This window comes from Piliocolobus tephrosceles, chromosome 5 (genome assembly GCF_002776525.5).
Source record: "Piliocolobus tephrosceles isolate RC106 chromosome 5, ASM277652v3, whole genome shotgun sequence".
NCBI lineage: Eukaryota > Metazoa > Chordata > Mammalia > Primates > Cercopithecidae > Piliocolobus > Piliocolobus tephrosceles.
This window is the reverse complement of record NC_045438.1, coordinates 27,299,701-27,311,535: the sequence shown is the minus strand read 5'-3', so window position 1 is coordinate 27,311,535 and position 11,835 is coordinate 27,299,701.

Below are 11,835 nucleotides of genomic sequence, written 5' to 3'. Positions count from 1 at the left end.
AGGATGTTTTGCCGCCTTCCTGTCCTCTACCCACTAGAAGCGAGTAGCTCCCCTGACCACTGCCCTGGTTGTGACACCCCAAAATTTCTCCAGACGTTGCTAAATGTCTCCCAGGGGGCAAAATCACCCTCAGTTGAGAACTACTGTTTATGCTCACTACAGTCCCACCTCATCTTATTAATTAAATACCAAAAATGTCTACCACTATTCTCATACCTAAATATGGCACAGGAGAAGTTAAAGAGGAAAGAGACAAAGTCTTTTTGCAGGTACAATATCTTTATTTGCAAATTTTACCAAAAGTATATGACCATACAAATACATTGTTAGGGCTTTCCCAGAGTTTTGGAAAAGGGTCCAGAAGCCAAGACCAACTTTCTTTCTCCTCCAGCTCTTTCATATTGACAGGTCTTGCTGCCTCTAAAGATACTGCTGCCTCTAAAGATACTCACTTCAAATTTCCTGGTCTAGACAATTTTATCTTCCCCTTTAGGAAACAACTGAAAATTGTAGTCATAACATTATCAAATTTTAAGTTCTCTGGTACAGTAAAGTGAAACTTGAGGAGGTAAGCTTTGAGCCAATGAATTAAATTCTTGTGACAAACAATAATTGAGTATCCTGAAATAAAAAGTGGTGATCTACTGGTCAGTGGCTACAGCCCGCACTAAAGTGGAGGAAGGCAGTTGGTGTAATGTCAGACTCCCCAAATTGCAGGTACAGAATATAGTAACCTCCTCTGATCTCTTCTACACACTGCCATCACATTAATTTTCTTAAATCTAACCTGCTTTGAGACAAGTTTGATGACTTCCTGTTGTGTAACAGCCAAGTCTACACTTCTTGTCTTGGAATTTAAAGCAGTTAAGATCCTCCTGCAATCTGGTACCTTTCTCCCATAATTAATATTAATTATGTATTAACATCATTCACCCTATTTTACAGACAAGGAGTCTGAAGCTCATTCAGTTAGGAAAAATATTGCCCTGTGAGACATTTTTACAGATTTACATCTGGCTCAGCAACCTGTAATCACCCTTGAATTAAAGGTAAACGGTAACTTTATTTTGGTCTCCAGATCCTTCCTTTCAGTCCACAATAACTCCAAGCCATGGAGTCGAATCTGTAAAAGATCTTACTCAAGTGATGTTGTATTTTTTCATTATCTCTGTATTGTTGGTGGGAAGTGGGGAAGATTTTCAAGTCCTTCATAACCAACTTCATGCTTCTAGGAAAAAAAGGAATTTTCACTGTCAAATAAGAAATAAGTGTTAAACTGAGAAAATATATTTCTTTCCTGCAATGTTATGTTTCCCAAACATAGTTGACAATGGACTCTTTTTTTTCACGGAACATTATATCACTCGATACTAGTATTATTTGGAAAACAGTTCAGTGAATGCTGGTATAGTGGTAAACACATGAGATTTGGCACCAGGCAGTTTTGTGGTCAAATCTTGGTTGAGATCTTTACTAGCAATGTAGCTGTAATAAAGTCAATTAATCTCTCTAAGCCACTGAATCTTATCTGTAAAACTGGGATCAAAAAACCTGCTCTAGAGTATTATTATGAGGTTCAAGTCAGCACATAGAAAGTACCTTGTACAGTGCCTTGTACATACTCCATAATTCCCCTCCTATTAATGTTTGAGTGTGTTATTTGAAAGGGCCTTAGGAGGCATAAATCTGAAGCCACAGGGAAGACATTTATACTGAGTTGTAATTCTATTCATTTTTACTTAATGTGTGTTGATTGACTTTGTAGGGAGAAAGAAATCTGCCTAGATTCGTTGAACTCTATGAAATCTTCAATAGCTATTTGTGTGAAAATTGCTTGACTCTATAATAAGCAAACAAACAACCTTTTTCTAGTAGAGAGTAATTTGCCGTTATTTAATACAATCTTACATGAAATAATAATCTTCTTAGCAAGGTTATATACCAAGTATTAACCGTGGTTGTGTCTGAGTGGGTAGGAGTTGTGATGTTTTACAATTTTATTTTCTAATTTGTCTGTAATGAACATGTATTATTTTTATAATAAGAAAAAGAGTTATTTTAAAAATTTCAAATAATAAAACCCTGAGTTTTTTAATGTCAATGCTCCGGTACTGCTTAGGCTTCTAGTAGGAGGAGATTGTGTCTACTTAGATAGTACTATACACACTGCAATGCTTCACAGATATAAAAATAATAATAGTCTTTAGAACTAAAAGAGATCTTAAGGATCATCTTTTCTGGAGCTTTCCTGTGAAATATGCGAATTAGATTGCTGGGTGTTTAGGGTACCTGTGAGCAGTTAGTTAATGATAGAACCAGGACTCCTGTGCTTTTCAATATGTTTATGTGTAACAAATACAGACCTGAGGGACTGGGAGAAGGAATTGATTAAAAGGAATGTTGACAATTCATGCATTGTCAGTTTCATTATTCATACTCTAATTCCATCCGATTTATCCTACTAATCTGATCCTAACTGCCTTGTTTCTTTGCCTCTTAAAACAAGTTCTTAACGGCAAAAATTTGAAATGTTACAGTCCGTCTTACAATTCTCCCATATCCCATTCTCTCTCGTTAAAATTTTCTTCCAAATACTAAATCTACCTCTTCTCCCCTATCCATAATGTCTTATACTATTCTTGGTTGCTTGAAATCTCTACCTCAGCTCTCACTCAAACTCTTTCCATTTCAGCGCGTTCATAATTCTAGTTATTTTTCCCTGCTTCCCTCGCTCTGGCCAACTCCAAATTACACTCCAAGATTTACCTAAAATCTTTGGTCCTCTTTTAAGCCTTTACCCAATGCCCAGGGCAGTGTTGGCCGTTCCTCCATGCAATTATCACTTATTACAATTACAATTGTATTTCTTCCCCCAACGGGCATATGAGTCAGACAAGTCTTATTCATTTTAGAAACAAGTTAACATATAACAGGATGCTAAGTAGATAGTGGCTGAAGAGTGAATTAGCCTCCCCAGGGTAGCTCATCTCTGCTAGTTATTTAAAGCAAAATGATATGATGAAATAATTTTAACTGAGATGTAAATGACTGATGGACCTTCTGCTTTGTCCTCACGGGGTCATTTGGATGTCTAAGACACATAAAATGTTGGCATTTTAGGCAAAGTGACTCTGGAGAGTGCCTCTAAACTCATAACACATAGGCAAACAGGTCATCTTGCTACATAGACAGGTCTATACTCAAAGTATAAGGCAGCTAGAATAGCCTGGTACAAGAAACTAGTGAGTTAGCAGAAGGAAAACACTGGGCAATCCTGGGAAGGGATTGGGAAGTTGGAGGAGAGAGGGAGAAATGAGAAAACCTGGCTGAAAACAATTAGTATTAGGAGTCTTAAAGCAGTAACTGACAACAGGGATGTAGGATGGTTGTGTCTTATAGAGAATTGGTCACTAAACTGCTCCTTCACTATATTAAGTTAAATACAGCAGCTTCTCTGGTTGACATCAGAATAAATTTCATCCTCCAGTTTCACATTTCAGTAGCAGAAACTGACAACCCAGATCCCAAATTGTCCCCATTAGAAGTGAGAGAAACAGATGGGAGGGGAATAAGCAGAGTGAAGATATTTGTCACCCACTCTTGCTAGAAAATGACAGGAATTAATTGCCTCTTCATCTGTGTTTTCACAGCAGGTTGTTTGTACCTCCATTGTGCCTATCATTTTTGCATTTATTCCTTTTTTTTTTTTTTTTAACATAGCATTCTCCCTGTTTGCTGTACTCACCATTAGATGGTAACTTATGCTTTTGGAGGATGATATCCTGCATGCTATCTTGGTATGGGGGGTACAGGCATTGCCCAATATAGAGCATTATAAATAGGATGGAAGGGATGGCAGATGCAGAGAGGAATTGCCATCCTAGAAAGGTATGGGTTAGTACAATGTTAGTGGAAGTGGGGGTGGGGGGAAAGTGGGTAATTGGATGAGTTGGAGTATGGGAAACTGGAGGTTGAGGGTTAAGAGAAAAGGAGATGATGATATCAGTCCATTTGCAAAACCTGGTTTCAAATTCACTCACATTTGCTGTGATTATTGCCGAGAGTTTTGCAGAATCTAGTGTTTCAATTTGTATTGAAGTCGTTAGGGCCAACTTTTCAATTTATTCCACTGCTAAATAATTAATCTGCCCCTTGGGCTCTTTAGTAAACTGATCAGCAGCTGGGTTGCTACTGGACAAAATATCTCTGTGATGGGTCTTGTCACTTACCACCAACTCAGATATCATTTTTCTTTGAAAAATCATACCTTTGGATTTAAATCACATAATTAATATCTTTTAAATGCAGGAGTATGCTGCAATAATTTAAAGACATTTCTGATGGCATACCTAGTCTCCTCAAGCATGTCCATGTGCTATGATTTATAGATTCTGTGTCTACATTTATTCTTATGCACAGTTTTGGTAAAAATTTGGAGAACCCAGTTGGTCATTCTAAACTCTTTCTCTCATCAAAACTCAAAGATAAATGGCAGAATGTCACATAGAACCGAGAGATACTTAAAAGCTAGTTTCATTTTGTGATTTAGAGATGAATAACCTTTGATTACATTTTAACCAATAGCCTTCAAAATGCAGAAAACACTCTTGCTCCCATTTCACCCTAAATTGTTAATTCGCCACTTGTTTAACAGGTAGTTAATAAGCCATGCTTAAGGATTCCCTCTGAAATCTTGGATAAGACACCCTAGCCTCTTGTGACCTGGCATTTTTCAGCCAAAAGGATTTAAGAGGTAGGAAGGCAGAATCTCTTGATTCATTCTGTGAATGTATAAAACTGAAGTACCAGCCGGGCTTGGTGACTTAAGCCTGTAATCCCAGCACTTTGGGAAGCCGAGGCGGGTGAATCACAACGTCAGGAGTTCGAGAACAGCCTGGCCAACATGGTGAAACCCGGTCTCTACTAAAAATACAAAAAATTAGCTAGGCGTGGTGGTGGGCGCCTGTAATCCCAACTACTCCGGAGGCTGACTAGGAGAACTGCTTGAATTCGTGAGGCAGAGGTTGCAGGGAGCCATCGCACCACTGCACTCCAGCCTGGGCGACAGAGCGAGACTCCGTCTCAAAACAAAAACCTGAAGTACCTGTTTCCTTGGGATTGTTTTCATTATTGGTCTGTAGAGTTAGTTCTTGGTTAACAAAAATGAAATCAATACATTACAATACAAATAAATAGAGAAATTAAAGCGAAAGAAAAACGAGGGTAGAATAGTAAGATAGTACCATTGGAAGTTCAGTATATAACAATGCAGACCAGTAAGTCATGCACAATTACTGTGACTACAAATTTAGATCTCAGTTTCCTAACAGCCAAAGTGAAAAAGGAAACCCAGATAGCTACACTATTATTTATAAAATATAAACACCCCGGATTTTGAAGAGAGAGAAAGATATATATATATTTTTTGACACGGAGTCTAGCTCTGTTGCCCAGGCTGGAGTGCAGTGATGCAGTCTCCGCTCATTGCAAGCTCTGTCTCCCAGGTTCACGCCGTTCTCCTGCCTCAGCCTCCAGAGTAGCTGGGACTACAGGCGCCGCCACCTCTCCCGGCTAGGTTTTTTTTTTTGGATTTTTAGTAGAGACGGGGTTTCACCATGTTAGCCAGGATGGTCTCGATCTCCTGCCCTGTAATCCACCCGCCTCGGCCTCCCAAAGTGCTGGGATTACAGGCGTGAGCCGCCGCGCCCAGCTGAAAAATTTTTTTTTAATGTATGAATAACACATTCCTTTCTTATACTGAGTTAAAATGTTACTTTTGATAACATTGTTACATTGAATCTAATCTTGGTTTGGGAGCAAATACAATAAAAATCCCTCTTTTTGCTGATATTTTTCAGATATTGCAATATTAATTGTAACAACAGCAATTATTCTTTCTAGACCATTTATAGGCTTTACTTGTTTGTTTATTGTCTGTCTCCCTCCACTAGAATGTAACTGTGGGCAAAGATTTTCGTCTACATGGCGTCCTGTTATATAAGCAGTATCTAGAATAGTACCTGGCACCTATGAGGCACACATTTACCAAATGAATATTTACCAAATAATTTTTGGGAATATTTACCAAATAAATGAAGAAATAAGGTTGTGTGGGGCAGGCTGGCAGGAGACATATCTTAGTCAATCCACCCTGAAATAAGAGTGTATAACCAGTAACTGAATCCTAGGGCCATCAATCTGATCATGATTTGTTTACTAAGGTATTTTACTTTGAAAGACAGCATAGTGAATAAGAGATGTGAACTTAGCTTTCCCTTCTTGAAGCTGTCTAGGAAAGGGGAAACCTCAAATACTCTGAAATCTAAGATGACTTATATCACCCTAAAGTGTTTTAATATGCAATCTCACTTTATCCTGGATGCCTTGGATTTATTTATTTGTCATGTATTTATTTATTTATTATGGAGACAGGATCTCTCTCATTGTGTCACCCAGGCTGTAGTGCCGTGATGCGATCTTGGCTCACTGTAGTCTCTACCTCCCGGGCGCAAGTAATCTTCCCACCTCGGCCTCCCAAGTAGCTAGAACTATAACCATGCCTGGCTAGTTTTCGTATTTCTATTTATTTATTTATTTTGATAGAGATAAGGTTTTGCCGTGTTTCCCAGGCTGGTCCCAAACTCCTGGGCTCCAGCAATCTGCCCAGCTTGGCCTCTCAAAGTGCTGGGATTACAGGCATAAGCCACCGTGCCCAGCCCCTGATGCCATGGATTTAGACGCAAAGCTCTCAATCCTCCAGCAGATACTGAGTTCTGAGTATCACACAATGATTTATGAAAATAAGTCTTCAATATCTCTAGATGTAAATGAATGATGTTAATGGCTGTTTGTTATGCATAAATGATTATATTTCCTATTCAGACAGAAGGAAGAATACAAAAAGAAGGAAACCAGTAAGTCTGCATTCTTGATCAGCATTAGAGCCATAAACAAGAAAAATATTAGAAATAGAATGAAGGAAAAGATGGACTTCAGCATCTTGAATCAGAATGATACTTTTAAACTATTCAAATGGCCATAGAAATTAAGATTTTCTTTCTCTGTTCAATCATTCTTAAGCCTTCTTTCAAGGGATTTCTTCCTTCATTTTCTTAAAATTCAACATCTTCTCCTGCCAGACTTCTCCAAAGCTACTTGGCTTTAGAAAGTCTGCTCATGCATTCATTTCTCAACTACAGTTAATTGAACAACGATGTGACCACCGTTTTATGGGCAGGGATATAATGATAAACAATACACAATCCTCAACTTCCATGGCATTAGAATGACAGTCCAGGAACCAATGAAACAAAAGTTTGATTCTTAAAGAGGCAATGATCCTCGCATTAATGACCAACAGACTCATTTTGACCTACACATGCAAACATGCACATGGGATGACATGGGTTGTGGTCCTCGTAGAACATAGAGGAAATATAGTCTCAGCTTTCTAACAGCTTACAATCTATAGAAGACATCATAATGAGAGTTATGACAAGGAAAATGTCAAATTTAAATGATGACTAATCATCAAAGTAACTACTGACAAAGGTTATCTCCTAGTTTATGTCTTCCTCTGATGAAGTAATATAATGTCAAACTAATATATGATTGCTAGCATTCATAGCAAAGGAACTGTAATAGAATGCTAAGAATTGTTTTCACTGTGAATACAGAGAGGACTGAAGATATATTCAATATGGTTTTTATAAATTTGCTATCACAGTTTACCTTTGTGGAGTAATACAATATATTCTTACCATTCTAAATTAGTGTTTTTTGAAACAGTGTATTTTTTAAAGGTACAGACTCTGGAGTCAGAGTACCTGGATTTATAGTTTAGCTCCATCATTTACTTAAGCAAACTGCTTAACCTATTTGAGCAACAGTTTTCACATCTGTAAAGTGGCTATAACATTTTAAGGATCAAGTGAGGTGATCCATAATACACATTAGCTTTGGATTGCTATTTTAACAAATTACTGCAAATTTAGTAGCTTAAAACTACACAAATTTATTGTCTTTCAGTTCTGGAGGTCAGAAGTCAGAAATGGATTTCGCTAGACTACGGTCAAGGAGTCAGCAGGGCTGTGTTCCATCTGGAGGCTCTAGGGGAGAATCCATTCTCTTGACTTATCCACCTTGTGAAAAACACTTGTATTCCCTGGCTTATGGCCCCCTTCTCCATTTTTCAAATAAGCAGTGTAGCATTTCCTCTCTTCTATCCTTACATCTTCTCTCTCTAACTCCAACTCTGTTGCCTCCCTCTTGTAAGGACGCTTGTGGATTACACTGAACTCATGCAAATAGTACAGGAAAATATTGCCATTGTGAGATCCTTAACTTGATAACATCTGTGAAGTTTCTTCGGCCTGTGATGTGACATATTCACAGCTTCCAGGGATTACATCATGGGTATCTTTTTGAGAGTGGAGGTGGGGAATGTTGTTATTATTCTGCCTACCACCCCCTGGAAAGTATTTTTAAATATTAGCTAATATTATTTATTATGTACATTCCCATTGTTCACCAAGCGTCTCTAAGGTGTGTACGAAACAGTTAAGTGGCTAATATACATCAGGTCGAAACTGAAATAAAATTATGTTTTGACCAATTCAGCCTCTGATTCTTTTCCCAGACTGTTTTAACTTGTTCTTTGACTTTCTGCTGAGATCAGTGGACCATTAGTTTATATCAGCTGTAGTTGTCAACAAGTAAAAAAGTTAATTGACTGTTTCATTATGGCCCCAAAGAAATTGCATGTGATTTTAATACTCCACTGTGCTCGTGCAGCTATTTCTTAATGAACTCTTCTCTGGGCTTATTTAGACAGTTGCGAAGCTTTAAATGCTTATAAACTGATGTTATGAGAAATCTGTTGTGTACTTTATGCATCTTCCAACAAGGCTTCTTAGGTGATTAAAAAAAATTATCAATAAAATTGAGAATTCATCCCTAGGATGGACAAGTGTTCAGTCAATGAGAGGCACACCTTGGTCAGATACTAACAGCCAGCTACTTCCCAGAAAGCCTATTTAAGGAAGAAGTTCAAGCTTCACAAAGTGGTTTACCCCTCAGGCCTTTTTTTTTTCTTTTTTCCTGCCTGCAACAACTATCACTTTCTTTCAGATCGAGCTCAAAACTAGCCATATCCCAAAGTTTCTTCCTTCAGTTGCACTTCACCATGACTTAATACTTTGTTTTCTACTCCTTCACATTTAGGGTACATATATATGCACACACGCATATACATACATACATATACATACATATATACATATTTATTTATTTATTCATCTTCCTCTTCCCTCAAGTGGTTTGTTGTCTCTTATTTTTATTTTTTTATTTTTGCCTGTTAAACTCAGATGTAAACTACTAATTCTCCTGTATCCCCCACTGTGTTGTGCACTTAATAAATGCTTGCAAATGACAAAATGAATTCTTGGCTTTGGTTAGAGATGACTTCAGCATGGAAATGAGCCCCTATGTTTGTGTGTAGGTTTTAATGGTTCATTTTCTTGTCAGACTTCCCCTGGTTATGAATGCTGTGGCAGCATCAGCAGTATAAAGGGAGGATTTTATTGGAGAACATTTGGAGGTTTAGAAAAATCTCCAAAGCTTTGGAAGCACCGCATCTTGTGTTCAGACTTCTATTTCTTTCTGTCTCAAGACCACAATAAGCAGAGAAGAAAGATGGCAAGATCCACAGGGTTCCATATGTGAAGCCAGCCCCCCAGCCCCACTCAGAAGTAGGTGGGAGGAGGAAAGGAGCATAATCATTAGAGAATTTATTATTCAGCTGTGTTAATTCTCATAAGACTGCAACTTTGCATATGAGCTCTTAACCCCACAAGATGTATTTATTATTGAATGCAGGATGTATTTAATTAGTTTTAAGTTATCCTCTTTCCTGGTTTTTACTAAAATAACAACAACAAAAATTCCCCATGATAATTTGTGCATTCAGAGCAAAAGAATTCGAACAGGATTCAATGGGAGGCTGTATAGCCAGTACCTTTATACCTCTTTACCTATAGTGAGCCACGAAAAACATAATACATTTTGGTGGGCATAGAAAATACTCACTAGTATAAATGGAGAATAAGGCATCATTTATTGTCCCAGAAAAAATAATTTGTCAAACACATATTGGGTTACTGTGAAGACCAGGCATTTTTTCCCTCAGAGTTTATTCTTGTATTAACATCATTAGACTAGGTTTTTTGAAAACGGGGAGAGGCTCACCAGTGGGAAACTACCAGCTCTGGAAGTGACTGTCACTGTCCCTTCCCTCCACCTCAATCCAATTCACACTTTTATGATTGGCTTCCTTTTTGACCCATGCTTGTTAATTATATCCAGCTGTAGGCAAATTGCTCTTCCAAATTGGCAATACTGAGCTCTCAAGCTGCTCACATTTTCTGCTTCCCTTGATAAAACCTTTGGAGCATGCATTTTCTTGACTAGTGTTTCTGAACTAATCCTCAGTTATGGATATTTTAAGGGTTCAAGGGACTTGCAAAATAACTCTGGTTGTGAATACAATGTATGTCTTTCCATCTGATCAGAAATTACCTAAGACCATATGGAGAGGAGAATTTCCTGAGAAATGCAGGCAAGTGGCATCACTATTCCTCTTTTTCCTGCATACTCTGTTGTCAAGGTCTAAGAGCCTAGCTAACCAGACAGGTCACAGTGCAACTCCAGGGAGAAGTTAGGCTTTGTTCTACAATCCAAGGTTCCAATGCCCATCCAGGGTGATAGCTTTTAAGGGTATGACAAGCACATTTTTTCCACTCTGGAAGTCCCTGCTCCATTCATGGGCTTTATTGTCAGAAATTCCCTGTCCCTCTTGTCCCCGGGGATTCTCTTGACAACACACGCACCCATGTAAGAAGTTTCCTGTAAGAAAGTGCTTATAGGTGTGTTTTTCTTCTTTCAAAGAGAAAATAGAAGCTTATTTCTACCTACCAGGTCAAGAGGCTCTGCAAGAAGAATTGGCTTGAGGATTTTGACACCTGACTCAAATAAAAATTTTTAGAGATAAGAATTAGGTACATAGGAATGGGAAGAAAATGAGATTTAGAATCTGAAGACCCAGGTCAGAGTTACAGTCCTGCTATTAGCCAGCAGCATAACCTTGGGCAAGTATTTTAATCGCTTTAAGCTTTGGTTTTCCTCCTCAGTTAAGTGAAATTAATCAGACCTGTCTTGCCTCCTTCACAGAGTTGGAGCGAGGATAGATCATGATCTATCATATTCATGTGGGTGAATATGCTTTACAAACTAAAAAGCATAATATAAGCAATTAGTTATTATTAATAAGCTGAGAATATTATCTAATTGCTTACAAATACATGCTGTGTGTACACTCGTGATCTGCCACTGGGTAAATAAAAAAACCTTGCTTCCGCTCAATGCAAGTTTGTGGGTAGTCCTTCAGTGAACAAGGAAAATAACATTTAGCAGCTGTTATCAACCAGGCCCTTTCATTTCTATACTTTTTTTTTTTTTTTTTTTTTGAGATGGAGTCTCACTCTGTTGCCAGGCTGGAGTGCAGTGGCATGATCTCTGCTCACTGCGACCTCCATCTCCTGGGTTCAAGTGATTCTCCTGCCTCAGCCTCCTGAGTAAGTGGGACTACAGGTGTGTGCCACCACGCCCAGTTAGTTTTTGTATTTTTAGTAGAGACAGGGTTTCGCCATGTTGGCGAGGATGGTTTTGATCCCCTGACCTCGTGATCCACCCACCTCAGCTTCCCAAAGTGCTGCGATTACAGGTGTGAGCCACCGTGCCTGGCCTGATGTCTATACTTACAAGCAAATCTGCAGCTGT